Raw genomic sequence first — 26,396 nt, 5'->3', positions numbered from 1 at the left:
AAAATCGTGAACAGGATAAAGTACAGACACTTGTATGCAAAAATGGACAAATCAAAATAATAGAGCTCGCATTAGCACCTTAATACTGAAAACAGAGTCAGGATATCCAGTAAATAAATAAAAAATAAAAAAAACGCAACGTGCTCAACACCCCACCCCCCACCCTGCACCCCTGCATGTAGCTTACGCCTGACCCCAATTAGCAGTGTGCCTGTGGCCCCATCTAATCTACAAATACTAAAAGAAGTATGTGGAGGAGGGCCTTCTTACAGGCTCCCGGCCTCTCCCCCGCTAGTTTTAAGCCTTCCCCATTACGGATATATTATCATTTCACTATCACGCGAAAATCGGGGGATACATTACTCGCCTACACTGCCTCCCGGTACCAATATCATAGAGTGAATCCCACACTGCCACCATTTGAATAAAAGTCTTGTAACGATAGGCCGTTCTCAGCCTTGACCCGCTCGATCAGGTACACAAATGTTCTTCAACCGAACAGCCACCACCTTGAAAAATTCGAAAGAACAGTAGCGAGCCGGAAATAGCTGGGCTTTCTCAGTCTCATTGTCACTGGGTCCCATCTGTGTCGATAAAAACCATGGATGTTGTTTAAAGTCCAGGTGCACTGAGTTCGGAAAGGGAGAAAGGGCCACCCTGTCGAGCCACTTCTGAGTCATCACATGAGTCATCAGATACATTGCCTGGTGTGATTTACCCTCAGTCGATAACAATATTGTGAGCACTGACACAACCGGGACCTCCAATACACGGGCATTAGCTAATTTGCAATCCAGGGTCTCTCGCATCACTCGTTTTATGGAGTTGCTGGCCACCATCAGTCCGGGTGGTGTGGATGTTGTTACTTCGGCAGTGTCATTGAACTGAACAAAAGCTATGTCACCTTTTCCCAGTCCAAAAGCCACGGCGTCCAATATGTGCTCCAAGGCTTGGGCTTTCCAATTCAGGGAGAGATGAAGACCCTCGATCGCCGCCATTATAGCCCCAAGCGTAGGTTCAACCCTGGTAAGCACAGTTGGTCCCCCTCGATAGGGAAATTCTGGTCCGGTCTCGGAGATCCCTTAGATAGGATATGTCGTCCCAGGTCATCCGTTCGAATTTTCTCAGCCCTCTCGGAGGATCGGGTCCGATTCACACGAAGGCCGATATTGAGCGCCATTTCGCGCGTTTCATTCACGGTCTATCCTTGGGCCCTTCGGGATAGACCCAGTAGAATCAGAAGCGAAGACACGCGTTCCAACCCCTCTGTATGCAAGGATATTGCGGAGCTGTCGTCAGGATATGCCCGAAACCATCGGGTCGCAGTTTCGACGGTACCAAGCCGTTTATATTCCGGGCTCCGACAACCAATGATTCAGCTCGCATCCGCAGTGTCATTGAGGTGCCGCACTTCGGCGCTAATCCATACGGATGTTTGATGTTGAAATCGGACAAAATGTACTTCCATTCTGGTGGACCGGCTCCTCCCAAACTCTTATGGCCGATGTTGTTCAACTAGAAGCCGGCTGCATTCTTTCTCGAGGCCCCAGCTTCAATGCTGATGTAGGCTGCAAACTTCAAGGCGCCGTTTCTCCGTTCTCGAAGCAGGTGGAACTTTCGGGGTCACTCGTATAGCGTTATTTTGTTTCGTCTACCCGGGAGAGTTGCACAGGCACAGGATAACTGGCAGGATCTTGTAGCAGGATGAGAAGGTCTGCGGAGCCGGGAGCCTAAGTGGCCATCTTGGTCGCCAGCTTAGCTCCTCCCCAAGAAGAGAAGAATACTTATTTTTAATATGCAACTGTGCGGTGTCCACCTGTAATGTTGTCACTGGATTACTGTATGTGTTCACAAATGCTTTACACACTACCTCTGAGACAAGCCTGTCTGCTCCTGCCAAGCTACCAAGGGCGTGAGCAGGGTTTATTTTAGGAGCGTACCCCTTACCCTGACTAGAGGCAAGGGTCCCTATTTGTCACAAGTACCTACCTGTGCCAACTAGAGACCCCCAAATCTAACTCTTGCGAAGATGGGGAGCGATGTTATCAGTATGAGGTGGAGCGGATGGTCGTTCCCGGCACTGACCGCGCGGGAAGAGAAGGACCGGCCTCCCGATCTGGTCTTTCTGGTGCGGGGGACCATGGCGTAGGAGAGTTGGGCTGATCGTAGGGTCCTATGGGGTGTCGTGGAGAGCCTTGTTAGCGTGGGTTAGCATCTTGAAGGTGACTCTAGCTTTGATGGGCAGCCAGTGGAGTGTGCACAGGAGCTGGGAGATTTGGCAGTGGCTTGGCAGGTTGAGGACCAGTCTGGCGGCGGCGTTTTGGGTGTTCAGTAGCCTGTGGGTGAGGTTTTCGTTTAATCCAACATAGAGTGAGTTGCCATAGTCGACCCTGCTGGTGACCAGGGTGTGAGTGACGGTCTTTCTGTGTTCGAGGGGGATCCATTTGAAGGTCTTACGTAGGAGGCTGAGCGTGTGGAAGCAGGAGGACGAGACGGAGTTGATCTGGTGGTCCATTTTGAGCTCTGAGTCCAGGATGATTCCCAGGTTGCGTGTGTGGTCTGTGGGGGTGGTTGTGCTTCCAAGAGCAGGGAGCCAACAGGTGTCGTTGCATGAATCTGGGTTTGGGCCCATGATGAGTACTTCCGTTTTGTTTGTCTTTAGTTGTAGGTAGATGTTTTTCATCACTTTGGCGACAGCTTCCATGCCTTCTCAAAAGTTGTGTCTGGCGGTGTTGGGTTCATTGGATAGGGAGAGGATGAGTTGGGTGTCATCTGAGTATGACACAATGTTGAGTCAATAGGTTCTGGCGATGGGGACGAGCGGAGCCATGTAGATGTTGAAGAGTGTAGGGCTGAGGGAGGACCCCTGGGGGATCCCGTAGGTGGTAGGTGTAGGGTCTGAGAGGAAAAGGGGGAGTCTGACCCGCTACATTCTGCAGGAGAGGAAGGATCAGATCCAGTCGAGGGTCTTGTCTTGGATTCCTGTGTCGTGGAGTCTGCGTAGTAGGGTGCGATGAGAGACTGTGTTGAACGCCGCTGAGAGGTCAAGGAGGATGAGGGCTGCTGTTTCTCCTTTGTCCAGTAAGGTACGGATGTCATCTGTTGCAGCAAGGAGGGTGATTTCTGTGCTGTGGTTTTTTCTGAAGTCGGATTGAGAGGAGTCGAGGATGTTGTGCACTTCAATGAATGTAGTGCTATGGCTATTGATGGCTTTCTCTATGACTTTCGCTGGGAACAGGAGCAGGGAGAAGGGTCTGTAGTTTTTGAGGTCGGTGGGGTCCTACAAGGGTTTCTTCAGGAGGGGGTTGATCTCAGCGTGTTTCCAGTTGTCGGGGAACGAGGCGGTTGCCAGGGAGCGGTTGATGGTGTGGCAGAGCATGTGTGCGATGGTGTCGGCGGCTCTGTTGAAAATGTGATGGGGCAGAGGACCGTGGGGCCCCGAGTGGATTGACTTCATCGTCTTCAGTGTGTTTTCGGTGGTGAGGCCTGTCCAGTTGTCGATCGCTGGTTGCAGGGTGTCGGAGGTGGTTGGTGAGGGTTCAGTGTGTTGGTTGTTTTTGTCAAAGTTGTCGTAGATGCTCTTGATTTTGTGGTGGAAAAAGGTGCTGAGTTTGTCGCAGAGGTATTGTGAGGGAGGGATGTCGGTGGACTCGCTGGTGGGTTGGGCAAACTCCTTTATGATGTTGAAGAGTTCTTTGCTGTTGTGTGCTTGAGTGGAGATTCTGTCTTCAATCGCTTTTTTTCTCGTTTTTCTGATGAGATTGTAGAGGGCGTTGGAGGCGGCTCTGAAGTTGTTGTGGGCTTCTGTGGATTTGATGTTCCTCCAGGCCTTTTCGAGGTGGCAGCAAGTGCGTCTGGACTCTTGAAGGTCGTTGGTGAACCATCTAGCTTTCTTGGCATGGGTGTTGTTGTTTTTCTTGAGGGGGAAATGGTGTTAGCGTTGTCGGAGTGCCATCTGTGCAGGGTTCGGTCTGCGGTGTTGGCCTTGTCATTTTCGGCGATGGTTGAGGTGGAGTTGCTGAGTGATGAGGTTAGCTGGTCGTCGGTGATTCTGGTCCAGTTTCTTCATGGGAGCAGGTGCTGGTGTCTGTGGATGGTGGGTGTTCTGAAGGTGAAGTGGACGCATCGATGGTCAGACCATGGGATTTCGGTGGTGTGGCTGAAGGTGATGGAGTTTCCTGTTGTGAAGAGAGGGTCGAGAGTGTGTCCTGCTGAATGCGTGGGTTCGGTCACGATCTGGCAAGTCCAATGTTGTAGAGGTAGTCCAGGAGGGGTGTGGTGCTGGGGTCCAGTTGGTTGTCGAGGTGGAAGTTGAGGTCTCCCAGTAGGGAGTAGTTGGTGGACACGATGGAATGCGGGGAGATGATGTCCGTAATAAAGTTGGCAAAAAGTCCATGGGGTCCAGGGGGTCGGTAGATGAGGGTTCAAAGGAGGGTGGCGGTAGACTGGCCAGTATCTTGAAGTGAAGGTGTTCCATCAGGTCTGTGAGCTCATCAGGGCGTTTGCTCAGGCAGAGGGTTGATCTGTGGATGATAGCAATTCCTCCTCCAGGGCAGGTAGGGCGGTCCTTCCTGGATATCTTGTATCCTTGAGTAATGGCGATGGCAATGTCCCGTCCCGAAGTGGTGTTGGTCCAGGTTTCGGTAATGAATGCTACATCCAGGGTAGTGCTGTCGAGGAGGTCCCAGATTTCGGTGGCGTGTTTGTGGAGAGATCGGACGTTGAGGAGGATGCATTGCAAGGTCTTCGGTTCGGTTGTGTTCTTGCAGGCGGATTGCGCTGGGTCAGTGGTGTTGGTGGTGCTGCAGGTGTGCCGGCAGCAGTGACAGCTGAAGGGTCCATCAGTTTCGGCTGGTGATGCTATCTTGCAGTTGTTGTTGCTGCCTGGATTGAGAGCGCGGAGTGCCGCTTGGTCGTAGCGTTGGCGGTGCAGAGATCCAGGATTCCTGGCGCTGGTCGCAGTCAGGTCACGGACGAGCGCAGACGGGCTTGCCTTTGGCGCCCCGGCGGCCCGGCCGTGCAGTGGCCTCCATTAAGTAGGGGTCGGAGAGGGCTGGACAGCTGGGAGCTTGGTGGGGAGCTGGATTGGATGGGTCGCACTGATCGTGCTGAGGTGAGGGGCCGCAGGGGTAACAGCGGCGGGGAAAAAAGAGCCAAAAAAGGCAAGAGGAAAAAGGCAAAAAGAGAGCAAAAACTACAGAAAATGGAGGTTAAGACCCAGAAGGAGAGTAAAGGGGGAGATAGAAGTGAGGGAAAAAAGGAGTAACAAAGGAGAGAAAAAGCGGAGCAAGAGAATGGAGACAGAAGTCTACTGGACCACCATGTATGAGGTGCAGGTGAAACCTGCGGGTGGAGGAGGGCCTCAAACACCAACACTCAAGAGTGCAGGGGCTCGAGAGAATGCCTCACTTAATGGTGGTTGTTATAAGACAGGGGGTGACCCAATTATAGTCAAAGGACCTGGGTATCAAGTTTTATAGTCAACAGTTGGTCCTAGACAAAAATTCAACATGCAACACAGTTCCTATAATACTATGTTTCCAATTATTTGATCAACTTTGAATTGAATCGCAAAGTTGTTGTAAAAAACATGACATGATAGATATAATAGCCCAGAATGCCAACTGATACATAAAGAACACCTGAAACAACGAAGTCTCAATCGAGTCCGGGGACTCTCTTATTTAATATACATTTTGAAAAATGGCAGATTATAAAATTATTTACAAAAACCAAGGCGTTCTAATATCAATGAAGTGCACAGAAAAGAGTGAGAGTAAGTGCTCAAGTGATTGATCAAAGAGATCAAGGAAACAAAGTGAAAATGATTTATATACAAAAATTAGCCTGCCCTGATTCTAATAGCTCGCAAAAAATGTAATTCTTTTTCACTGGCTCAAGGTTTTGAAGTCCTCCGTATTCCTTGAATTGCATTACTGGCAAGGGGATTAGGAGGAGGGGAGGGGGGGGGGGGGGGGGGGGGGGAACAGAAAATTCCAGGTGCAGGCTCCAAAGGAAAATGTCGACGTTTCGACCCACAAGGAAACCGGGTAACTGAATTCCTCAGAGACGGGTCTTCATCAGGACGGGGTGAGGATGGAAAGGGCAAAGGGTAACTCAAGGTGCACGTAGGTTAAAAGGACCCCAATGTCAGTGGGCACCTGTAACAACAAACGAAAATGAGGGCTAAATATATCTAAGTCATGTCTAAAAAAGGATACATCAAAGGGGGGCATAGATCTGTATTCACCCTTGCGTGGTATGCCACCACCTGTGCGATATTTGTCCGCACCCAAATTTCTATTTTGCCGATTTAGCGCTGAAAAAAGGATGGAATGATAGCCATTAGTGCTACACGTTGTTCCCAACAACAGTTTAATTAATAGCATTCAAATTACCAAGCCACCTCCATGATTTGGAAGGGGGGGGTGTATATGCCACCATATTAAAAACTCAATTGTCTTATGGGTGCCTCGGTCTTTTTTGGATGTTTAAGCAGAACCAGAATATTCCTTACACACTTCCTCGTAATAAATCACCTGCTAAGAAGGTCGCATAAAATATCTTACTATGTCTGTTGCCTGGCTACACCAGATCATGTCTCACTTTTAAAAACGAGAGAGAAGAGCGTGGGTTGTACTCACCCACGTGTGGTCACAAAGTGGCGTGTAGGCGCTGATGTGGGTTAAGTGGCTAAAGAGGGAAAGCGAAAGCACATCGGTCAGAAAACGGACTTCGAGTTCACCCGAGAAAAAACAGTTATTTTTATATAGACCAGGTGGGGCTATTGCTAAAAGAAACCGTACCTCAAGTAGAAGCCACAAAAAAAAACAAGGAGGAATCAATCTTCTCCTTCACGTACAGCCGATAAATTCGGTCTGTCTCCCAGTGAAACGCGGAAGCAACACGCTTGACGTAGCTCACCAGTCGCTAGGCAACCGGCGTACAAACGTCATGCTTAATTTAGGCGGTGCTCCGTGGCGCGAGCGTGGTTGCTAAGTAACCCTCTGCGCCTCTGTGTTGGAGAAAGATGCCATCAATCTACGGCGTCTTCGATAAATCATCATTCAAGGAGCATAACAGGGACATAAGATTGGCCAAAAAAGAGTACAATGAACACATCTGGGCAAAACTACTCTATGCATGTAAATTAAGGGACTCCAAGCGTTTCTGGGATCAAATTAATCAGTTAACTAATGGCAGGAATCGACATCATAACTCGGATGTAATGGAAACAACCTGGAGAGCCCACATTGAACATCTATACAATGAAACTCTATGTCCAATTGCCCTGAATAATGGAACAATAACAGCAAACAGGGCCGGTGGCGGAGGACAAGCCAATAACACACTGACCCATGAACCGTCTCAAGACTCAGAGTCTTTTTCTGTCGAACAAGTACTAAAAATAATAAAACACTTAAAACCTGAGTGAGCTCCAGGCCCTAATGGTCTACCAAATGCCCTGTTTCGGCACGACCCTCCATTCTTTTCTCGCCTCCTTACTCCCCTTTTTAACAAAGCCATAACATGCGGTTTGATTCCTGAGTCTTGGAGAGGAAGTATCCTTAACCCAATCCACAAGTCTGGTTCCCGCTCGGATCCCTCCAATTACAGATTAATCGCATTGATAGATGTGGAGGCGAAATTATACGCATCCAATCTCTTGGTTGAGCTAGAGGCTTGGGTCAGCAGATCAAACTTAATACCCTACACACAAACTGGATTCCGGGCAGGGATGGGCACCCTCACCAATATTTCAGCGGTTACCCTCATAGCCAATCAGTCATTTGCAAAATCTAGGCCCCTGTACACCTGCTTTATCGACCTAAAAGCGGCTTTCGATAAAGTTTCAAGAGCCAACTTATGGGCAAAAATGCAAGACTGGGGGGTTCCGCCACGACTCCTGAAGGCCATCATCAATCTATACTCACATACGTGGGTACAAATAAAGAAAGGAGACGGGTCCAGTTTAACCGGCAAAATTCCAACATCCAATGGGCTAAAACAGGGTTGCGTACTGGCACCCTGTCTATTTAACATCTACACCTCCGATCTCGATAAGCGCCTCAGGTTAATCCAAGCAGACCCTCCAAAATTGGGAAAAAAAACGATCCCTTGTGTCCAATATGCTGATGACATCGTCCTGCTAGCACAAACTCCCATAGGTCTACAGAAACTGATCACAGAACTAGGAGACTATGCCACCTCGAACCAACTTACGATTAACCATAAAAAAACAAAAGTTATGTGTTTCTCGAAATCTATTAAAACTCCGAAAAGTCTAACTTTTTCCTGGAATTTGGGTGAGCATCAATTGACAAGGGTTACGTGCTACAAATACCTGGGCTTTCAGTTAGATTGTAAGCTTAACTTCAAATCACACTTGGACCAAGGTCGCTTGAAAGCCAAACAACTGTTGTTCGCTTTTAAAACTCTAAGGAAAAAACTTATAGGATGCTCCACTGCCCACCTGCTTAAAGTGATTGCTGCAAAATTTTTACCTTCCATTTCATACGGCTCAGAAATTCTGAACACCAAAGATGCCACAGTCCTAAATACAGCACAATCTACACTATTTAAGAGACTGTTCACAATTCCGCTACACACCTCACAGGCACAAATCCGCCTAGAATATGGTCTAAAAAATCAGATTATGGCCAGACAAGGCGCCTTAGTAAAATACTACTGGAGGATGAGGGAGGCAGAAGATAACACCCTAGCCCACTATTGTTGGGTCGAGATTGAAAACCAAAAGAGCCTAGCTAACTCAACCACAGCAGCCCTGAAGGAATCCCTGTCGGCACTACAGCTAGAGGATGCTTGGCTCACCCTCACAACGTACTCAGGATTTAAAATCGTTGTCAATAACGCTATCAAACGGACCTCTTTATTAACTGATAAAATGTCCTTTGCAAAAAAACATCATGCCTGGGCTGTGATTAAGGATTATCAGAGGCTGAAGCCGCAACAATATCTTTTGGAACAATTCTCCCACCAGAAAAAACATTATCTGACTTTGATACGCATGGGGTCTTTCCCCTCAAAGGAGTTGACCCCAAAATGGCAACAAACATGGCCAACCAAGGAGTGTCGTCTCTGTGGTCAAGGGGAAGAGTCGCTACTACACTTTCTATGCACATGCTCTTTTTTATTGGAAGCCCGAAAATCCATTCTCCGGGAGGCTCTAAGGAAGGAACAAATAAGAACATGTAGAGCAGCGGTCATTAAATGTCTCGGAGGATCGTCAATTCCTCTGTCCTGTAGAGCCATAATACTATGGAAAATCGCAGCAAAAGAACTGGTAAAATGTGACCCTGCCAAGCAGCCAAATAATTAGCAGATTTTTCCCAAATGCATTGTTATATTCGTCATTATTTTTAAAATAATAAGTATCTCCTTATTCAGACATCAACCTCAAGCCTTTTTAGTTTTTTTTTTTTTTTAAATTTATATTCTAAAGCATGGTGTTTTATGATGGTTGTCCATCCTTTTATGATTTTTTAATGAATCAAATAAAAGTATATTTGACTGATAAATCATCATTGTGGTCGATCTTTCAACTAGTCTAATAGTCTATGTGTGCTCGACCTAGATGCCACACGATAATTGTCAAAAATGGATACACCTTTGGGGCACAGGTGCATTCCATATCCCAGAGAAAATACACACTCAATACGAACAGTGAAAACAGTAAACTATCCCATCTCAGTAGGTAATGGTACATCTAATCTAGAGACATATATGTTCATCAGGCTATAGTGTAATCGAGTCCCAGTGTGTAAGTCAATAGCCATTAGTGGGAAAGGATAGAATTGTGACATAAACAATTTTTATGACATAAACAATTTTTATATAACGGCATGGTGCCACAGTACTCAATTCCAAAATACTAAACATTTTCAATTGTTCTGTATTTAACAATAGTTAACCCCTTGCATGCTCATGACAGAGCCGCTCCGTCATGAGCCGCGGTTGCGCTGTGCTCATGACGGAGCGGTTCCGTCATGGCCGCGCCTGCGCGGCGCTGATTTCGTGCCTGCGCGGCGCGTTCTATTGAGCGGGCGAGGCCATGACGGAACCGCTCCGTCATGAGCACAGCGCAACCGCGGCTCGTGACGGAGCGGCTCCATCATGAGCATGCGAGCGCCGCTCAGCCCGCCCCCCCCAGCGCTGCGGCGGAATTGCCGCCGCAGCGCAGGGGTTAAAATACAAATGCATGTATTACAGAAGAGAGAATTGCAACTAAACCGTTTGTCATACAATTCGAGGGCACTTGTGCATTTCAGACAAAGTATTAGAAATACAAATACAATGCAAGGTTTTAACCATTGTATAGCGTTGCCATTTGTCTCGTTATCTCTTCATACTCGTTCAGGCCCCTATTTACGGTGTCGAAGGTGTGCATCCATTTGCACTCCCGCACATTTAAGGAATTGGCATAATTGCCACCCCTGATGTTCACAGTGACCTTCTCCAATACCCACCATTTCAAACTCTCCGGTGGGTGGGCAAATTTTACAAAGTGTTCCACTAGAGGGGCTCCCTGTACTCTGCAGCGAATCCTGCTGCAGTGCTGTAAAATTCTAGTTTTTACCTTTTGTACTGTTTGTCCTATGTACCAGAAGCCACATGGGCAAGCAATTACATATATAACACCAGTTGAATTACAATTAGTGTGATGTCTCATGGTGTGTGTATAGTTATTATATGTACACCGTTTCAGTTCCTCTGTAAGTGGGCACGCTTTACAGGAACCACATTTGTGGTGGCCCAATATAGGAGGTATATTCCAGAGTGTGGATTGGGCGTCCCTGGTCTTGCTTGGTAACAATGACTGAACTACATAGTCCCTAATACTCCTTACCTTTTTAAAGGCATACATAGGAGGATCAGGAATCCTTCTTTCGTCCGCCACTAAGTGCCAATGTGAGCTAATAACTTTCTTAATGTCACTGCTCCTGGTGTTAAATGTCGTGACACAAGTCATTCTTTCATTGGAGTCATTGTTTTTAGGGGTTGGTTCTAATAGAAACTCCCTATGGCAAAACCAAGCTTTCTTTCTTGCTTTCTTGAGGAGTCGTTGTAGATATCCCCTCTCCATCAACCGTTCCATGAGTAACATAGATTCATTAAAGAAATCCTCCTTCCGTGTACAGTTACGCCGCAACCTCAGGAACTGTCCATAAGGTAGGTTATCCCTGAGGTTGGGTGGGTGATGACTCGTATAACAGAGTAAGGTATTCCTCTCACTGGGCTTTCTATATAAGGTGGATGGTAAAAGCCCTGCTTCCTCCACTATGCTTATGTCAAGGAAATTTATTTTCTTCTTGCTATATTCCAAGGTAAACTGTATGTCATTAGATCTTTGATTGAGCCACTCATGGAACTCTGTCAACCTTCGTTCACCCCCTTCCCAAACAACTAGAACATCATCGATATATCGACGCCATGTCCTGATGTTCGCATAGTATGGATTTGTCTCGCTATATAGGAATTCTTGTTCATATGCGTCCATGAAGAGTATGGCCAGATCTGGGGCAAAACTTGCCCCCATGGCCACCCCCCTTGTCTGTACAAAATACTCTACTTCAAAGTAGAATTTTTTTTTCTCATGGCAATCTCCAATAAGTCCAATATAAATGATGTTGGTACCTGACATGGTTTAGGGCGTTCTTCCAGAACATTTATGATCACCTCAATTGCAGCTGACTGGGGTATATTGGTGTAAAGTGATGTCACGTCCATCGTGACCAACAGGTTCTTATTATGGTCAAAAATATATCCATCCACCAATTGGATTGCCTGCATAGTGTCCCTCACATAGGACATCGTCTCCTCAGCCGTTGGTTTTAAAAAAATATCAATATATTTACATAAGGGTTCTAAGATGGACCCACAACCGGATACAATCGGTCTGCCTGGTGGATTGTTTAACCTCTTATGTACCTTCGGCAACGTATCGTTGGAAGTCTAGGGTGATTGTTGTTTAAATAGGCATACTCATGTTTAGATAGGTGTCCTTCATCTAATGCTCTGTTTGTAATTCACCTAATGTCCAATGCTATTTCTTTTGTAGGATCGGATTTCAGTTTCCTATAGTTACCAGCTACTCCTAACTGTGAGAGTATTTCTGATTTATAATCCTCCCTACTTTGGACCACAATGGCCCCACCCCTGTCCGCCGGTTTTATGACGATATCAGTGTTTTGTTTTAAGGATTCAAGGGCTTGAAGTTCCTGCTTACTGATGTTGTATTTAGTATAGCTATTTTTGGATAATATCTGATTTACATCTCTCATCACCACCTGTTCGAAGGCTAATACTTTGTGTGCGATCATCTGGGCTGGTGGGGTGAAAGTAGATGGAGGTCGCAGGCCGGTGCTGGTGAATGTAGGTTGAAAAGGGACCTTATTGAAATATTGTTTCAGTCTAACTTTCCGAAAGAACTGGTGTAGCTCAGTTTTTAAATTGAATGTGTTGGGTCGATTAGTAGGGACAAAAGGAAGGCCTTTCTCAAGTATATCCACCTCTGCTGGTTTTAGAGTATAGGATGATAAATTTACTATCGGGCTTTCCCGTATGGGTACAGGCTCAGCATTTACCATTGATGGTGCTGACATCTGGTTCGAATTTCACCATGAGCTTCCTGATTGAAGCAAACTTGTTTCTTCGCTGCTGCTCCCCTGCCTGAATTCCAATTGGATTGGCCCCGTCCCCTGGGTCTCCCCCAGGGGCGGCCCCTGCTCTGATAACCTGCCCATTGGCCCTCTTCTAAAAAAGTATTCTGATGTTCATGGTAAGTATGGCTGGTGTTGGGTCTCTCCTGCTCGTTATCGGAGTTACTCGTGGCAGAGGAATCCGAAAACGTATTGTACTTTCTATAGCCTCCATAGATCTATACGTTGCCGAAGGTACATAAGAGGTTAAACAATCCACCAGGCAGACCGATTGTATCCGGTTGCGGGTCCATTTTAGAACCCTTATGTAAATATATTGATTTTTTTTTAAACCAGCAGCTGAGGAGACGATGTCCTATGTGAGGGACACTATGCAGGCAATCCAATTGGTGGATGGATATATTTTTGACCATAATAAGAACCTGTTGGTCACGATGGACGTGACATCACTTTACACCAATATACCCCAGTCAGCTGCAATTGAGGTGATCAGAAATGTTCTGGAAGAACGCCCTAAACCATGTCAAGTACCAACATCATTTATATTGGACTTATTGGAGATCGCCATGAGAAAAAAAAATTCTATTTTGAAGAAGAGTATTTTGTACAGACAAGGGGTGTGGCCATGGGGGCAAGTTTTGCCCCAGATCTGGCCATACTCTTCATGGACGCATATGAACAAGAATTCATATATAGCGAGACAAATTTATACTATGCAAACATCAGGACATTGCGTCGATATATCGATGATGTTCTAGTTGTTTGGGAAGGGAGTGAACGAAGGAGTGGCTCAATCAAAGATCTAAAGACATACAGTTTACCTTGGAATATAGCAAGAAGAAAATAAATTTCCTTGACATAAGTATAGTGGAGGAAGCGGGGCTTTTACAAACCACCTTATATAGAAATCCCAGTGAGAGGAAAACCTTACTCCGTTATACGAGTCATCACCCACGCAACCTCAGGGACAACCTACCTTATGGACAGTTCCTGAGGTTGCGGCGTAACTGTACACAGAAGGAGGATTTCTTTAATGAAACTATGTTACTCATGGAACGGTTGATGGAGAGGGGATATCCACGACGACTCCTCAAGAAAGCAAGAAAGAAAGCTTGGTTTTGCCATAGGGAGTTTCTATTAGAACCAACCCCTAAAAACAATGAGTCCAATGAAAGAATGACTTGTTTCACGACATTTAACACCAGGAGCAGTGACATTAAGAAAGTTATTAGCTCACATTGGCACTTAGTGGCGGACGAAATAGGGATTCCTGATTCTCCTATGTATGCCTTTAAAAAGGGGAGGAGTATTAGGGACTATGTAGTTCAGTCATTGTTACCAAGCAAGACCAAGGACACCCAATCCACACTCTGGAATATACCTCCTAAATTGGGCCACCACAAATGTGGTTCCTGTAAAGCGTGCCCACTTACAGAGGAACTGAAACGGTGTACATATAATAACTATACACACACCATGAGACATCACACTAATTGTAATTCAACTGGTGTTATATATGTAATTGCTTGCCCATGTGGCTTCTGGTACATAGGACAAACAGTACAAAAGGTAAAAACTAGAATTGTACAGCACTGTAGCAGGATTCGCTGCAGAGTACAGGGAGCCCCTCTAGTGGAACAAATTTGCCCACCCACCGGAGAGTTTGAAATGGTGGGTATTGGACAAGGTCACTGTGAACATCAGGGGTGACAATTATGCCAATTCCTTAAATGTGCGGGAGTGCAAATGGATGCACACCTTCGACACCGTAATAGGGCCCAGAACGAGTATGAAGAGATAACGAGACAAATGGCAACGCTATACAATGGTTAAAACCTTGCATTGTATTTGTATTTCTAATACTTTGTCTGGAATGCACAAGTGCCCTCGAATTGTATGACAAACAGATTAGTTGCAATTCTCTCTTCTGTAATACATGCATTTGTATTTTAACTATTGTTAAATACAGAACAATTGAAAATGTTTAGTATTATGGAATTGAGTACTGTGACCATGCTGTTATATAAAAATTGTTTATGCCATAAAAATTGTTTATGTCACAATTCTATCCTTTCCCACTAATGGCTATTGACTTACACACTTGGACTCGATTACACTATAGCCTGATGAACATATATGTCTGTAGATTAGATGTACCATTACCCACTGAGATGGGATAGGTTTACTGTTTTCACTGTTCGTATTGAGTGTGTATTTTCTCTGGGATATGGAATGCACCTGTGCCCCAAAGGTGTATCCATTTTTGACAATTATCGTGTGGCATCTAGGTCGAGCACACATGGACTATTAGACTAGTTGAAAGATCAACCACAATGATGATTTATCGAAGACGCCGTAGATTGATGGTATCTTTCTCCAACACAGAGGCACCGAGGGTTACTTAGCATCCACGCTCGCGCCACGGAGCACCGCCTATAATAAGCATGACGTATGTATGCCGGTTGCCTAGCGACTGGTGAGCTACGTCGAGCGCGTTGCTTCCGCGTTTCACTGGGAGACAGAATGAATTTATCGCTGTACGTGAAGGAGAAGATTGATTCCTCCTTGTTGTTTTTTGTGGCATCTACTTGAGGTACGGTTTCTTTTAGCAATAGCCCCACCTGGTCTATATAAAAATAACAGGTTTTTCTCGGGTGAACTCGAAGTCCGTTTTCTGACCGATGTGCTTTCGCTTTCCCTCTTTAGCCACTTAACCCACATCAGCGCCTACACTCCACTTTGTGACCACACGTGGGTGAGTACAACCCACGCTCTTCTCTCTCGTTTTTAAAAGTGAGACATGATCTGGTGTAGCCAGGCAACAGACATAGTAAGATATTTTATGGGACCTTCTTAGCAGGTGATTTATCACGAGGAAGTGTGTAAGGAACATTCTTGTTCTGCTTAAACATCCAAAAAAGACCGAGGCACCCATAAGACAATTGAGTTTTTAATATGGTGGCATATACCCCCCTTCCAAATCATGGAGGTAAACTGTTGTTGGGAACAACGTGTAGCACTAATGGCTACCTTTCCATCCTTTTTTCAGCGCTAAATCTGCAAAATAGAAATTTGGGTGCGGACAAATATCGCACAGGTGGTGGCATACCACGCAAGGGTGAGTGCAGATCTATGCCCCCCTTTGATGTATCCTTTTTTAGACATGACTTAGATATATTTAGCCCTCATTTTCGTTTGTTGTTACAGGTGCCCACTGACATTGGGGTCCTTTTAACCTACGTGCACATTGAGTTACCCTTTGCCCTTTCGTTCCTCACCCCGTCCTGATGAAGACCTGTCTCTGAGGAATTCAGTTACCCGGTTTCCTTGTGGGTCGAAACGTCGACATTTTCCTTTGGAGCCTGCACCTGGAATTTTCTGCCCCCCCTCCCCTCCTCCTAATCCCCTTGCCAGTAGTGCAAATCAAGGAATATGGAGGACTTCAAAACTTTGAGCCAGTGAAAAAGAATTACATTTTTTGCGAGCTATTAGAATCAGGGCAGGCTCATTTTTGTATATAAATCATTTTCACTTTGTTTCCTTGATCTCTTTGATCAATCACTTGAGTACTTACTCTCACTCTTTTCTGTGCACTTCATTGATATTAGAACCCCTTGGTTTTTGTAAATAATTTTATAATCTGCCATTTTTCAAAATGTATATTAAATAAGAGAGTCCCCGGACTCGATTGAGACTTCATTGTTTCAGGTGTTCTTTATGTATCAATTGACATTCTGGGCTATTATATCTATCATGTCATGTTTTTTACAACAACTTTAGCGATTCAATTCAAAGTTGATCAAATAATTGGAAACATAGTATTATAGGAACTGTGTTGCATGTTGAATTTTTGTCTAGGCCAACTGTTGACTATATCACTTAATGGTGGAGCTGCTAGGGAGGGAGAGCAATTCCACTGACAATGAGTCAGTGGTCGAGCGTTGTCATGATATATGCGTAATGAAGTGTGCGGTGAGTTGTACTGCAAATACAAATGAGTAGTCATGAAATATTCTCTCCCGTCAGTGACTTGTACTAACAGTCACTTACATGATAATGAATCAATTGCTGCATAAACCTCAAATAATCAACTGTTACCCTTTGATTTGTGGCACTGCCAGCAGTAGCTATATCATGTTTCCACATCACACTGTGTTTGTTCAACACTAGGCACACGGTGCGCAAGAGTGTGCTTTTGGATTCCCAGGTTACAGCACAATAAAGGATGGCACATAAGAATGCCACTGGGGGCTAATACCAAGGCCACAGTATGCACGTTAAATACTTCCCATAATGACTCAAGGTTCAAGAATTGTTCTGTTTGCTGAATTTGGACAAACCTCTATGTGACTTCCATAACGCAGTGACCAAAACTCGACCAACTCCACTGGTGGAGCAGTTTATCACCCATCCCTAATTTTGATCCTATTTGATTTGTTCATCTTTTCCACACATTTATGTATAGCAGATGCATTAGTAAAGTAACAATTTAACACAAATTACTATTAAAAGCTAATACTTATATTTACTGAATTAGAACGATTAAATAATAATAAAATAAGAAGTCAATTTTTTTAAATATAGCACACTGACACATTTTACAAATGTATTTAAAAGTAATTTTAAAATAGCCTACATTTTAAATATTTAAAAAAAAATCACAGTGTTTATGGGTGGAGGGTTCAGAGGGTTCACCTCCTTAGGAACGTTTTGTAAAAGAGTGAATTTTTTAGCAATTTTCTGATAAATTTCTGCAATAAATGGCAAAAAATAGAGTTCTTATACTGGCTTCAGCCTGCCACTCTCCCTCTACCCGGGATATGGTGTTACGACCGGAGCTGGTGACTTAGGAAATAGGGAACCAGGTTTAATTCTCAGTGGGGATAAGCTGTGATTCTGGGCAAATCACTTAACCTCGCATGTGCCGATAAATAATGAATGTGACCTTGAATAATGTAATTGGTGCTCATGAAAGTGTGAAAAATATTTCGGGTTGAGTTTGCGCTTTATAAAAACTGCACAAAGAGGGTAAAAACAAAGCCTTAATATAATGAAAGACAAACAGATACCCATTTAGTGGCTGATTTGTACAGAGTGAACCTGGAAAATATTGATAAATCTGGTCCCAAGGATACAAGACCGCTATCGAGGCAAGATGGCGGCCGCGTAACTGTGGCCGTGCACAGCGGAGCAGCGAAGCGCAGGTCATAACACCGATAGTACCTTCGTCTACCGAAGCCTTGATTTAGGGAATCGTTACCGGAATGTAACAGGCAGCGAATGACAAGAATCAGACGGCATTGGAAAAAAAGGTGATGATCTCTTCCCTTACCTGCCCCGGGTCTGCAGGACGACTGCTCCGGACGCTGACGCTGGCTGTAGCCGCTCTCACATCAGGCTGAAGCGGATAATTCAGCAGTCGACCCCCTAGTGCGGGTAGCTACCCTAAGCTCCACGGATAGTCCAGATGAAGTATCTGTAATCGCAGAACGGGGAGCTCTCATAAGTAGTGGGCAAGCTGAGAAAGATCGAAAGCAGGTTGGGCAGTCAGAGCCTCTAGGGAACGAACAAGAAGCTCTAAAGACAACCGAATCAGGCATAACAGCCATGTCGGATCAAGCTGTGACCGCTGCAGGTGATCTGGGTGCGACCGCGATTCTGGTCAATAATAATGACGGTCCTCTGGAAACCGGCAAAAGCAAAGATAAAGACAAGGAGAAAGTCCTGAGCGAATGTTTCTATTCAGTTTCAGAAGGCGGCGAATGGTCTGAGGGTGAAGAGGAAGGCCATAGCTCCAACATGGATATCAACCTGGATTCCGAGAGCGACCCGGAGCAAGAGCCCCCCTGGACAGTAGTCAAACCACCAGCAGGATTTAAAGGGAAAGAGCCTACCCACAGCGAGCTTAGTTGGGATCACTCATCTGCTATGCCACTGCAGGGCAGCCCGTGTGGCGAATCAGCCCAGATGTCACTTCTGGAGATAATACATCAGGAGATCATCTCACACAGGGAGGAAACTCGACAAGACAACCGTAAATACCAGGCTGCTATGCGGAAAATGCAGGGAGCTGTTCGAAAGCTTTCAAAAGCCTGTACTAATCTAGGTGACCGGGTGTCATTCTTGAGGAAAGAATTGTTTCAACAGAAACTGAAGCCGCAGCAGCTACTAGCAAGGTCGAGGCTCAAAACTCCCAAGTAGAGGACATCCAGTGGAAACTGGAAGACATGGAGAACCGGCTCAGATGGAATAACTTGAGGATTTTGGGAATACCGGAAGGCGCAGAAGGGCCGGACGTGAAAGTTTATATAATTAAACTCTTTGAGCGAGCGTTTCCCGAACTCTCCAATTGGAACTGGCTTATGGAAATCCAGAGAGCACACCGCACCCCTTTCAGGATCCGTAAGAATGCTAAGGAAGGAGATAAACCCATGGATATTTGGATATTTGGATATTTGGATATTTGGAGGGGTATTTATAGAGCGCAGCGTTCGCTCCGGAAGGAGCATCATGGCGCTATAAGTCCTTGATACCAGATCACAGAGTGGTGTGGGGGGGAGCTAAATTGAACCTTTGGTCCAGTCATCGGAAAGATTAAAAATCCAAGTTTTGAGGAGTTTACTAAAAGGTTTCTCGAGCGTCTGAAGTCTGAGATGTCTTGGCATGCTGTTCCAGGCTCTAATAGCCAGGGTGCTAAGGGTTTTACCGCCTTTAGATTTCAGGTTGAACTTGGTAGAGGTCATGAAGTTTTCTTGTGAGGATCGGAGGGAACGACTCGGGTTGTAGTGAGGGAAGCGTCTGGTGAGATAAGAGGGACCTGATTTGTTAAATGCTCGGAAGGCGACGGTGAGAATCTTGAAGAGTATTCTCTTGTGCAGGGGGAGCCAATGTAGGGTCTTCAGGGCTGCGGAGATGGAAGATTTACGGGGAAGTTTTAGAACAAGGCGGGCGGCGGTGTGTAAAATACTTTGAAGTTTCGAAAGAGTGGACTTCTTGGTCCCTGCCAGAAGGCCGTTACAGTAGTCCACTCGTGAGAGAATGAGGGCCACTGTAACTGTCTTTCTGGAGTCGAGGGGGAGAAAATCAAAGAATTTTCGCAAGGATTTGATTATGCCGAAGCATTTTCCTGCTACGGACGTGACGTGGTGATCGAATGAGAGGTCAGAATCAAAAAGGACTCCAAGGTTTCTGGCAGAGGTGACCGTCTGAGGGGGAGCTACAGAGTTGTCAGGCCACCACAAGGCAGGGCAGAACGAGGCATTCTTTCCAATGGGGAGGATCTCAGTTTTATTTGAGTTGCAGCGGAGGTGGTTAGCGTCCATCCATTGGAAAACTGCCGTTAGGCAGTGTTTAAGATTGAGCTCTGCCTTGTTGGAATTGTCGTCAAGGGGGATGATAAGCTGGGTATCATCGGCATAGGAAGTTACGGTTATGCCGAAAGATTCTATCAGGGTGAGAAGAGGGATAAGATAAATGTTGAAGAGGAGGGGGCTTAGGATGGACCCCTGGGGGACTCCGGAGGACACCTTTTTCTCACTGGATTGGAAGGAACCAAGAGTGACGGTTTGGTAAGCATGGGCGGAAAATCCGTTCCGCTCGCGGATTTTGCGGATTTTCGGGAAATTCGCAATCCGCGAGATTCGCGAATCTCCCGCAAAATCCGCAAATCCGCGAGCAGCGGATTTTGCTCGCAGTGCTCGCACTGTTCGCGTGAGTTCGCGCCCCGCGAATAAGTGCAAAATTGCAGAAATACGCTCTTAGCAAAACTGAAAGTAACTACTTACCAGGTTCAAAAGTTCGGGCTCATCATTAGTAGCCATTTCCTGTAGTGCTTCCTGAGGGGCCCCTCCAGAGTTCAGTTGCCAGTTGAAACTATTATGTGACCCTGCTCTGAACCTCAGAATAGTTACACATATGCCACAAAGGTCCTGAATTACAGCTAAGGGAGACAAGCAGGAGCCAGGCTGGAAGTTAAAATCCATTAATCAGCCCCTAATTCATTATTGTCAGTTGGGGCAGGGCAGGTGTTGTAACTAATTTTGCAACAATGAAAGCACTTAGCAAGTGCAAAAGATCACTAATCAGGGCGCACTAAGGAAGCAGGTGCCAGCTAAAAAAATATTCTGTGACACATTAATCAGCCCCAAATTAATTCAGGTCACTTGAGGCAGGGAAGGTGTGCTTTGCTTTGCCGAAAATAATGTACACTGGACAACCAGAGGGTGTGGTGATGAAACAGAGGGTGGCATGGGTGGGCCAGAGGGTGGCATGAGTAGTCAGAGAGTGGCAGTGGTGACAGAGAGTGGCAGTGATGAAGAAGAGTGTCCCAAACAGGCTGGACACGTAGAAACAACAAGTTCGCAAAACTTGCGACCCAACAGGTAAGTTCGCAAATTGCGAAATTGTAAAAACCCTCGCGAACTGGCAGAAACACGGGCGAACACAAAAAAAAAAAAATCCGCAAATTCGCGGGAATTCGCGGATTTTGCGGATTGCGAATCCGCAAATCCGCAAAATTCGCGAACGTGAGATCCGCAAAATTCGCCCATGCTTACGGTTTGGGACCTATCGCTGAGAAAAGATCTAATCCATGATAGGGCTGAGTTGGAGATGCCGATGTCAATGAGTCTGTTGATCAGGATGGAGTGGGAAATGGTATCGAAAGCTGCCGTGAGGTCAAGAAGGATCAAAATCGCCTTCTTCCTTTGGTCTTGTAAGGTTTTGATGGTGTCGGTCAGTTCGATTAGGGCGGTTTCCGTTGAATGTTTGGACCAGAACCCGGATTGCTGGGGATGGAGTAAGTTGTGGGATTCCAGAAAGGTCTTGAGCTCTTTGTGGACTAGCTGTTCTGTTATTTTACCCAGAGCGGGTAGCAGGGTGATAGGGCGGAGGTTGGTCAAGTCCGTTGGGGGTTTATTCGCCTTTTTCATAAGTGGCTTAACCACGCCTTTTTTCCATGAGAGAGGAACAAAGCCGGAACTGAGGGATAGGTTGATTATTTCATTGACGATAGGGTTGACTTCATTGATGATGAGGTGGAGAATCTTGGGGGGACAGGGGTCAGAGGGGGAGCCAGATTTGCAGGAAAGGATCGCTTCTCTGGTCTGAGCCAGGGTCACCGGAGTGAAATTTTTGAGACTGTTATCGGCCAGGCACGGTTTGTCTGGCTCGGGGGTATTGTGTATTGGAGGGGGAAAGTTTTTTTGAATGGAGGTAATTTTATCGTCGAAGTAATCCGAGATCTTGTCACATAGCTCTTGTGATGGGGGGATTTCGGGTTGGAGAGCTTTGGGGTTGGTGAAGGTTTTTACTATTGTAAACAGAGTTTTTTGCTTTTGGCTGGCCTCTTTAATGGCATTTACGTAATAGGTTCTTTTGGCCGATTTGATGGTGGAGAGGTAGCTTTTTCTCTGCAGAATATAGGTGCTTCGGTCGCCATTATCGTAGGTTCTGCGCCATTTACGTTCCGCTTTCCTGCAGAGTAGATGTGTGGAGGCTAAGTCGGGCGTGAACCAGGGAGCTTTGATTTTAGTTTTCTTCAAGGTACTATCCTGATGATTGGATGGGCATCGTTTGGCAATTTCTAGTGCGAGCCAGTTATCGAGGCGGACTGCATCTCTATCGATGTTACCGGATAGAGATGGGGCACTGATTGGGGAAAAGGGATGGAGGGTTAGGTTTTTCTGGACCGTTTTCCAATTAGTAGAGTGAGAATGGTGAAGAGTGCGTTTATGGTTGGTAGGAGGGTGGCAGCTGGAGATATGGAAGGGGATCAGGCAATGATCAGTCCAAATCTGGGGTAGGGGGGATAGGGTGGTGATGGAGGGGAAATTGGAACAAACACCGTCCAATGTGTGGCCAAGGGAGTGGGTAGGCAGCTTGACGCTTTGTTGTAGAGTGAAGATTTCAAGTGTCTGCAAGAAATTGCTAGTTTGAGAGTCGGCGTCGCTCTCGAGGTGCAAGTTGAAATCTCCTAGGAGGGTGAAGTGGGGGTAACGAAGTAGGAAGTGTCCTAAAGCGTCGTTAAGAGAGTCGAGAAACTTAGCAGCATTGCCGGGTGGGCGGTAGATCAGGCCACCGGAGAGGGAGAGGGATTGGCAGAGTTTGATGGAAAAGCCTAGTCCCTCTACGTCCATGAGAGGGTCAAGGCAGAAGGTGTGGCAGTTAAAGGTGTTCTTCAGTATAATTGCTACGCCTCCTCCTCTGCCTTTCTGTCTGTCCTGTCTATGGAAGGAGTAACCCTGGGGGAGAGCTACGGCTATGTCGGGGTTGCTGTCTTCAGTGAGCCAGGTTTCAGTGATCATGAGGCAGTCAAGATCATGGTCAATGATAAGGTCGTGGATGTCCTGACTGTGCTTGCACATCGACCGGGCGTTTATCAGGCCGCCTGTGAAGAAGGGTCGTTGGTTTTTAGTGGAGGTAGGCAGGTCGGAGTCGAGATTGAGTGTCCAGCGACATTTAGTGCAGCTGGTGGAGCCGACTACTTTTGAAAGATCAAATTTACAAGAACAGTCGATCCTGCCTCGGAGGCTACGAAGGTCGTTGGAAGCATATCTGATGCTATGGGGGATTTGGGCAGAGGTTCCTGCGCCTGGCGCGGTCTTGGCGCGGACGGGCGCAGACGGGCTTGCCTTAGGCGCGCCTTCGGCGCACAAACGGCGCTCCCGCTGCGCGTCCTGTGTATGCACATTTATAGGGTGAAGAAGGGGGCGTGGCCTCTAAGTGGGCGGAGTCAGCGCGCACGCCGCAGGTGATGGCGGCTGCAGGCACAGCGAACAGCTTTTAGGATCAGCTGAGCGCTAAGGTGAGAGCGAGCGAGCGCTGAATTATGCTTCGTTTTTTAAAAACACACATGAAATAGTGACACCACACAGGAACAAAGAGCAGTGGGATGTACAAAGTATTTAAAACAGCAGAGTACCTCCAGCCCCGGCTTCCGCCTCAGGACTGGGTCAAGGTTTACAAAGGACCGCTAGGAATCAGCGGTTTAAGTAGGGCGAAGAAGGGGGCGTGGCCTCTAAGTGGGCGGAGTCAGCATGCACGCCGCAGGTGATGGCGGCTGCAGGCACAGCGAACAGCTTTTAGGATCAGCTGAGCGCTAAGGTGAGAGCGAGCGAGCGCTGAATTATGCTTCGTTTTTTAAAAACACACATGAAATAGTGACACCACACAGGAACAAAGAGCAGTGGGATGTACAAAGTATTTAAAACAGCAGAGTACCTCCAGCCCCGGCTTCCGCCTCAGGACTGGGTCAAGGTTTACAAACGACCGCTAGGAATCAGCGGTTTAAGTAGGGCGAAGAAGGGGGCGTGGCCTCTAAGTGGGCGGAGTCAGCGCGCACGCCGCAGGTGATGGCGGCTGCAGGCACAGCGAACAGCTTTTAGGATCAGCTGAGCGCTAAGGTGAGAGCGAGCGAGCGCTGAATTATGCTTCGTTTTTTAAAAACACACATGAAATAGTGACACCACACAGGAACAAAGAGCAGTGGGATGTACAAAGTATTTAAAACAGCAGAGTACCTCCAGCCCCGGCTTCCGCCTCAGGACTGGGTCAAGGTTTACAAACGACCGCTAGGAATCAGCAGTTTAAGTAGGGCGAAGAAGGGGGCGTGGCCTCTAAGTGGGCGGAGTCAGCGCGCACGCCGCAGGTGATGGCGGCTGCAGGCACAGCGAACAGCTTTTAGGATCAGCTGAGCGCTAAGGTGAGAGCGAGCGAGCGCTGAATTATGCTTCGTTTTTTAAAAACACACATGAAATAGTGACACCACACAGGAACAAAGAGCAGTGGGATGTACAAAGTATTTAAAACAGCAGAGTACCTCCAGCCCCGGCTTCCGCCTCAGGACTGGGTCAAGGTTTACCATGGCATGGCAATTTTAAGTTTTTCTGGGCAATTTTGTGCTGAGGCAGGCGTTAGCAGATAAAGCGAGACCTGATGCTGAAAGGTCAGTTGAAGAGTGGATTTCTTTGTCCGCCCGGATTTCTGTCACGCGACGGTTGAGAGACGCTGGAGGCTAAGACAACTGATCAGGCCCTTTCAGGAGAAAAATCTCCAGGCGTATCTGATCAATCTGGCCCAACTAAAAATAATAAATGAAGGGAGAACACTGTATTTTACCTCTTAAATCAAAGCAAAAGAGTACCTTGACTCTCAAGGGGTTTAACTAGTCTTAGTGCATGCCTGTTTTTCCAGTGTTGGATTTCAGAAACTGAATTTTCAAAGAGGTTTGGTGGTTTAGATGGCCTCGGTAAAAGTAAGAAGGTCTTAGGGGTAATAGAGGGGTAATTGAGTTAAAAGATATACATTCCTATTTCACTAGTCTTCACTGCTCCATATGTGACCATCACATGCTCAGAATTGCACTGAGCGCCTCACGAGTGAGGGTGCAGGGAAGATGGGGGGGTGGGGGTGCAGGAAGGGGTGGGGTGGGTGGCACGGGGAGAAAATTGAAAATGGAGAAAATGTGGTGCTTTGCGTACATATGTCAATATGAGTATCGTTGCTGTTCTCTTCTTGTGAAATGTTTAGTTAAGATCAGGCAAATGTTTACCCAGGAATTAACAACTCATGAATATGTCAAACATTAACATTTGTACTGTTAATGTGGGTGGGCTAAATGATTGGAGGAAGCGTCAACGGTTGGCACACTTTGTAAAATGTAATAATATCGATGTATTGTGTCTCCAGGAGACGCATCTCCCCTGGATGAAAAGGAATCTGATGTCAATTAGAGGCTATGAGCTGCTGGCATGCTCCTCCCAAACATCTTCAGTTAGGGGAGTTGCTTTATTAGCAAGGCCCTATTTAGGAGGTACTAAAAGGATCAAAGCTGATAGTTCTGGAAGATGGGTGATAGCCAAGCTTGATTTGGCTACACAATATGTATAGTGTATGGCTCAAACCAGGATGATCCTGAGATATTCAAATTCTTGGAGGGAGAACTAGCCACCTGGCCAACCCCCATGATAGTATGTGGGGACTTCAACATCAAAGTTGTGAGAAGTTGGCCTGATATATAATGTTCACTATTCTAGTGAGCACTTTGTATCAGTCCAAACAACCCTTATTGATGATTGGTTGTAAGTCAACCTTATAGACCAGCTATCCTAGTAGCATGGACAAGAGCAGTCTTTAGGCTAAACTCTAGAGGGCGTGTTAAGCCAGCTGTTATACCATCACATATACCCCTTGAACACCAAGTGAAAGGACACCACACAAGTTGTTATGAAAATAAAAGGATATTTATTTAGAACACAACAACCCTGGACTCTTTATGAGGACAGGGTGCTAAGCACAATACAAAGCTCTTAAAGAAATACTGAAAGTCGCACAATTTACACAAATGCCCGAGGGGCACGAAAAACCATATACTCTAAAAGTGGAATGCGAAATACTAGCAGGTAAGTAACTAGTCTCAAAGGCTTTAGGATCGCTAGGACTGGACTACTGAACCTTCAGATTACGAGCAGGAGGCCTAGGGAGATCGGGTGCAGAGTGTGCACTCTCACGCGGGATGCGGGATAAAGTCTATGGATGCTAGATTTCGTAAAGTTAGTGTTATCAGACAAATCCGACTAGGTAGAGCTGAAACAAAAAAGGATCTGGACACTTAGATAGTTAAGCTATGCTGGAGCACCGAAATGCTCAGGTTACCTAGCCCAGGGGCTGCGGCTGCATAGGGCTGAAAAGACGTCGGGAATCCTCGTTGCAGTCTAT

This window comes from Lissotriton vulgaris, chromosome 11, assembly GCF_964263255.1.
Source record: "Lissotriton vulgaris chromosome 11, aLisVul1.2, whole genome shotgun sequence".
NCBI classification, from domain to species: domain Eukaryota; kingdom Metazoa; phylum Chordata; class Amphibia; order Caudata; family Salamandridae; genus Lissotriton; species Lissotriton vulgaris.
This window is presented reverse-complemented; position numbering follows the sequence as displayed.